Here is a 6,440-nt window from a genome sequence, read left to right as displayed (position 1 = left end):
TAAGTAAGTCATTCAAAGTATGACCATTTCCATGAGAGGTAGTCGTAAAGTGACTAATTTCTCATGATTTTTGAATAGTTCACTTAGCACTCATTGCATCGGGTGATGCTCACAGGGGTGAAGAAGTGGGATTGAAACTAGTGAAATGTGGAGAACGAATCACATAGCATCAATCATCACTTCCGGGGCTTGCACCCGGTAACCAGGACTTCCCAGGAGGTCACCCATCCCAGAACTCCTCTGGCTCAAGCGCGCTTAACTGTGGAGTTTTCCCCACAATCAAGCCCACTTAGCTTGCTACCCCATTTGCAAAACCTTAGCAAGTATTGTGCCTCATGAACCATTCAGGTAGAGATCCCTTGACTCTTTTTGAATTTAAGTATGGGGGATTTTCGCAGTGCATTATATTAGATATCATTTTTGGGATTCAACTGCGTTAAGTAAGTCATTCAAAGTATGACCATTTCCATGAGAGGTAGTCGTAAAGTGACTAATTTCTCATGATTTTTGAATAGTTCACTTAGCACTCATTGCATCGGGTGATGCTCACAGGGGTCATACTTTGAATGACTTACTTAACGCAGTTGAATCCCAAAAATGATATCTAATATAATGCACTGCGAAAATCCCCCATACTTAAATTCAAAAAGAGTCAAGGGATCTCTACCTGAATGGTTCATGAGGCACAATACTTGCTAAGGTTTTGCAAATGGGGTAGCAAGCTAAGTGGGCTTGATTGTGGGGAAAACTCCACAGTTAAGCGCGCTTGAGCCAGAGGAGTTCTGGGATGGGTGACCTCCTGGGAAGTCCTGGTTACCGGGTGCAAGCCCCGGAAGTGATGATTGATGCTATGTGATTCGTTCTCCACATTTCACTAGTTTCAATCCCACTTCTTCACCCCTGTGAGCATCACCCGATGCAATGAGTGCTAAGTGAACTATTCAAAAATCATGAGAAATTAGTCACTTTACGACTACCTCTCATGGAAATGGTCATACTTTGAATGACTTACTTAACGCAGTTGAATCCCAAAAATGATATCTAATATAATGCACTGCGAAAATCCCCCATACTTAAATTCAAAAAGAGTCAAGGGATCTCTACCTGAATGGTTCATGAGGCACAATACTTGCTAAGGTTTTGCAAATGGGGTAGCAAGCTAAGTGGGCTTGATTGTGGGGAAAACTCCACAGTTAAGCGCGCTTGAGCCAGAGGAGTTCTGGGATGGGTGACCTCCTGGGAAGTCCTGGTTACCGGGTGCAAGCCCCGGAAGTGATGATTGATGCTATGTGATTCGTTCTCCACATTTCACTAGTTTCAATCCCACTTCTTCACCCCTGTGAGCGTCACCCGATGCAATGAGTGCTAAGTGAACTATTCAAAAATCATGAGAAATTAGTCACTTTACGACTACCTCTCATGGAAATGGTCATACTTTGAATGACTTACTTAACGCAGTTGAATCCCAAAAATGATATCTAATATAATGCACTGCGAAAATCCCCCATACTTAAATTCAAAAAGAGTCAAGGGATCTCTACCTGAATGGTTCATGAGGCACAATACTTGCTAAGGTTTTGCAAATGGGGTAGCAAGCTAAGTGGGCTTGATTGTGGGGAAAACTCCACAGTTAAGCGCGCTTGAGCCAGAGGAGTTCTGGGATGGGTGACCTCCTGGGAAGTCCTGGTTACCGGGTGCAAGCCCCGGAAGTGATGATTGATGCTATGTGATTCGTTCTCCACATTTCACTAGTTTCAATCCCACTTCTTCACCCCTGTGAGCATCACCCGATGCAATGAGTGCTAAGTGAACTATTCAAAAATCATGAGAAATTAGTCACTTTACGACTACCTCTCATGGAAATGGTCATACTTTGAATGACTTACTTAACGCAGTTGAATCCCAAAAATGATATCTAATATAATGCACTGCGAAAATCCCCCATACTTAAATTCAAAAAGAGTCAAGGGATCTCTACCTGAATGGTTCATGAGGCACAATACTTGCTAAGGTTTTGCAAATGGGGTAGCAAGCTAAGTGGGCTTGATTGTGGGGAAAACTCCACAGTTAAGCGCGCTTGAGCCAGAGGAGTTCTGGGATGGGTGACCTCCTGGGAAGTCCTGGTTACCGGGTGCAAGCCCCGGAAGTGATGATTGATGCTATGTGATTCGTTCTCCACATTTCACTAGTTTCAATCCCACTTCTTCACCCCTGTGAGCATCACCCGATGCAATGAGTGCTAAGTGAACTATTCAAAAATCATGAGAAATTAGTCACTTTACGACTACCTCTCATGGAAATGGTCATACTTTGAATGACTTACTTAACGCAGTTGAATCCCAAAAATGATATCTAATATAATGCACTGCGAAAATCCCCCATACTTAAATTCAAAAAGAGTCAAGGGATCTCTACCTGAATGGTTCATGAGGCACAATACTTGCTAAGGTTTTGCAAATGGGGTAGCAAGCTAAGTGGGCTTGATTGTGGGGAAAACTCCACAGTTAAGCGCGCTTGAGCCAGAGGAGTTCTGGGATGGGTGACCTCCTGGGAAGTCCTGGTTACCGGGTGCAAGCCCCGGAAGTGATGATTGATGCTATGTGATTCGTTCTCCACATTTCACTAGTTTCAATCCCACTTCTTCACCCCTGTGAGCATCACCCGATGCAATGAGTGCTAAGTGAACTATTCAAAAATCATGAGAAATTAGTCACTTTACGACTACCTCTCATGGAAATGGTCATACTTTGAATGACTTACTTAACGCAGTTGAATCCCAAAAATGATATCTAATATAATGCACTGCGAAAATCCCCCATACTTAAATTCAAAAAGAGTCAAGGGATCTCTACCTGAATGGTTCATGAGGCACAATACTTGCTAAGGTTTTGCAAATGGGGTAGCAAGCTAAGTGGGCTTGATTGTGGGGAAAACTCCACAGTTAAGCGCGCTTGAGCCAGAGGAGTTCTGGGATGGGTGACCTCCTGGGAAGTCCTGGTTACCGGGTGCAAGCCCCGGAAGTGATGATTGATGCTATGTGATTCGTTCTCCACATTTCACTAGTTTCAATCCCACTTCTTCACCCCTGTGAGCATCACCCGATGCAATGAGTGCTAAGTGAACTATTCAAAAATCATGAGAAATTAGTCACTTTACGACTACCTCTCATGGAAATGGTCATACTTTGAATGACTTACTTAACGCAGTTGAATCCCAAAAATGATATCTAAATTTCAAAATGTCAAAAATTGCTCCAAATTTCTTGAAATTTGGGCTGGAGCTTCTTCACCAAAGGCAATGGTGGGCCAAGGATGCCTCGGCCAATATCTAGAGTTGATCATGCTCTTTTTTCCTCTTTTGTCTTTATCCTGGACATGTGGTGTTGATGTGTCAAATTGTGTTGGACTGTCTTAATGATTGTGCAACCTCTGCCACCAAGGAAAAATAGTGAAATAAGGAAGGGGAGGGAAAAGTAGTGAGGGATTTAGTGACTATTGGGAGATATTTGTTTGGGAAATATGGGAGTGGGTTTAGTATGGGAATAGGGTTTAGGGTTTTCACATTTGAAAGTTTTGGGAAAGGGAATTTAGGATAGGGGTTTAGTAACTTTAGGGGATGGGGAACAATGGATTCAAGGAAAAAATGGAATTAAGGACAAAGGAAATAATGGAAAAGAGTAACTTTGGTGGCAATCAAGTTTTGAAACCCTAGGTAGCAGCTTACATGTGAGGAATTCAAAATGAAAGGGTTTGATTTTTTTTTTCAATCATTAGCATTCATAAACCACCATACCCTAGCACAAACTTGGATGAAACACAAAAATGGAGGCTCTACCTACTTGTGGAATGAAGAATTTGTAATTTGGAGGAAGATTTCAATGAATTTCAGGCCTTTTAGCCCAGTGCGCCGCATCTCCCCAGTGCGTCGCGCAAGTGTAAATTTACACTGGAAAATTTCTCCCAGTGCGCTGCGACTCCCCAGTGCACCATGCATTTTTACAGGAGCCTTTTGGAGGCCTTCCTGGTTTCCAAATTGGGTGTAGGATAGCTAGTTGGAAAGGTCTTTGAGTCTAATTTCCAACCCAGCTAGAATTTTTCAATTTGGAGTTCATTTTCTCTATTAAAAATTAAATCTCCCAAGACTGGTCAAAATGTGCCAAATGAGGCTGCCTCAAGGCAGAGTGCTGTTGCAGTCAACTTTTGAAGGTGTTACTCAACTCCAAATTGAGCTCATGATAGCTCATTGGAAATCTATTTGTGTCTAGTTATCATTTTACTCATCAAGAAAGTCATTTGGCTAACCAAGCTAGGAGAAAAATTGATTTTCCCAAGGTCACTTTAGAGGTGCATCAATTCTCCCGAGGCAATTGTATTTTTGACATTTATCTAAAACCATGACACCTGTGTAAAAAGTGAAGGAGGTTTTTCTTCCTTGGCCTATTGTGGACAAAAACCTCTCTCAGTTTTCCAAAATTCATCTTTTCTTGCTCAGAAACATCATTTATGACTGTAAATGACAGAAATCAATTTTGATGATCTTTGAGAAATTGTGACCAGCCCAGCAGGTACAAACTTGAGAGAAAATGACTGACAAGACCCTTCCATCAGATTATGGCATTCCCTTAGCGGAATTCAGCTGAGTGAATGGAGCGAGACACCTAAAAATGAAATGCAGAAAGAGTTTTGATCTCTGACGGAGGACTGACAAGACCGACTCTAACATTGGCTCCAATGGGGGATGGTAGTTCCTTGGAGGTGCCAAGAACGGTAGATCTTTGGGAGAGCAGAAAATGCCTTCATCCATTGGGCTATGGAATCATTATTTCAACAAACCAACATGACTCAATTTATTGACTGAAACTTGACTCAAACTGACTCAATGGAAACTGAAATGACTGAAAAACTTGACTCTAGCAAACTAGAAAGATGCTCATATTTGAGCTTATTCAATAAAAATACCCTAATTACTCTTTCTACAACCCGATCAAGTGAGATGGAACAGCCAATGCAACCAGGTAAGCATCATGGCTGATATTTGATTTCTTCCTAAATGCTTTCTGATGCGCAGGAAAAGGGAAGAATTGAAAGGCAACTCCCATGGAAACTTGGAATCAAGTTCACTGCTGACAAACTTGCAAAGCATGAATTGGCTGGATGACTTCAAGAATGCTGCAAAATGATCTTCATAAGCATCGCCATTGATTTCCATTAACACATTACTGCTCTGGTCCAAGTAATCTTCATAGCTAGATATTAAAATTTTCCTCACATCTGCGCTGTCTTTCTTTGGAGATAGCAGTAGGCTGTCAAAAGGATCCTGAATTTTGTGAAGAACCAAACTCTGTTACTGATTCCAAACAGAACCAAAGCCTCCTTTATCAATCTCCTCATATGATTGCAAACTTTGGTATGGGCTATGAAATGAACAATCTGTTAAACAAGACAATGAAGGTGACCTTTGAAACAGATGATTATCAACATTCTCTTTTGTCACATGGTTAGCTGATGAAGAAGAATTTTTACAGCAAATAGAATCTAACTCATGAGCAAAAGGATCATCAAAAACTTGAGGAGACTGCTGCGATGTATCTATTGAAACTGTATGACATCCTATTGGTTGTTCATCTTTTTATTTAGAGATATTACGAATATTATGCCTTATAAACTGAAATGCTTCGAAACAAAAGGGTACAGAATCCTCTTGCATCATTAAATCATCTATTTCGGCTGCCCCACCTTCATCTGTAATCTGACCTTGAATTGCGTTGGTGGCTGCAAATCTGGTTCTGTATTGAGAATGATTTCATCAATCATTTCAGGGGAAGATTTCTTATTAAAAACTTGCTCAAGAATTTTGCCATATGTCTCATCCTCAACATTAAAACTGAGAGATTGTTGATTTCCTACAAGCTGCTCATTTGAAGATTTACTATGCAATTTACCCCTCAAAAATTGAAATGATTCAAAACAGAAAGGTAAGGAATCTTCTTGTATCATTTGATCATATATGCCAACTTCTATGTCTTCATGTGCAACTTGACTATTAATGGCATTTGGGGGCTGGAACTCTGAATATAAGAAGTCTGAAACTGAATTTTCATCGCCCTCAAGAGGATCCAAATCAAGACTAGTTGACAGCTGATTTCTGATTGCACGGAAATTGTCTCTGATGAACTGACATGAATCAAAGCAAAAAGGAAAAGATCCTTCAATTACTTCAAAATATGCTGCACTTTCCTCATCATTTCCATAGCTGATATGCATCGGTTGATCACTGTACCCAAGTTGCTGTAAGTGAACTTCCTCTTCCCACAAACTAGCTGCTGATTCGCCTGCAGGATTAGCTTCTTTTTGGAGAACATAATCATGATCATCATACTGATCAAACTGAGGCAAATCGTCAGTATAAAAGACATCATCAAGTATACATGTCATATCAAC

Source organism: Pinus tabuliformis, chromosome 6, assembly GCF_031772625.1.
Source record: "Pinus tabuliformis cultivar Carrire ecotype Pingquan chromosome 6, CPIR1, whole genome shotgun sequence".
Taxonomy (NCBI): domain Eukaryota; kingdom Viridiplantae; phylum Streptophyta; class Pinopsida; order Pinales; family Pinaceae; genus Pinus; species Pinus tabuliformis.
Note: the sequence above shows the minus strand (reverse complement) of the source record.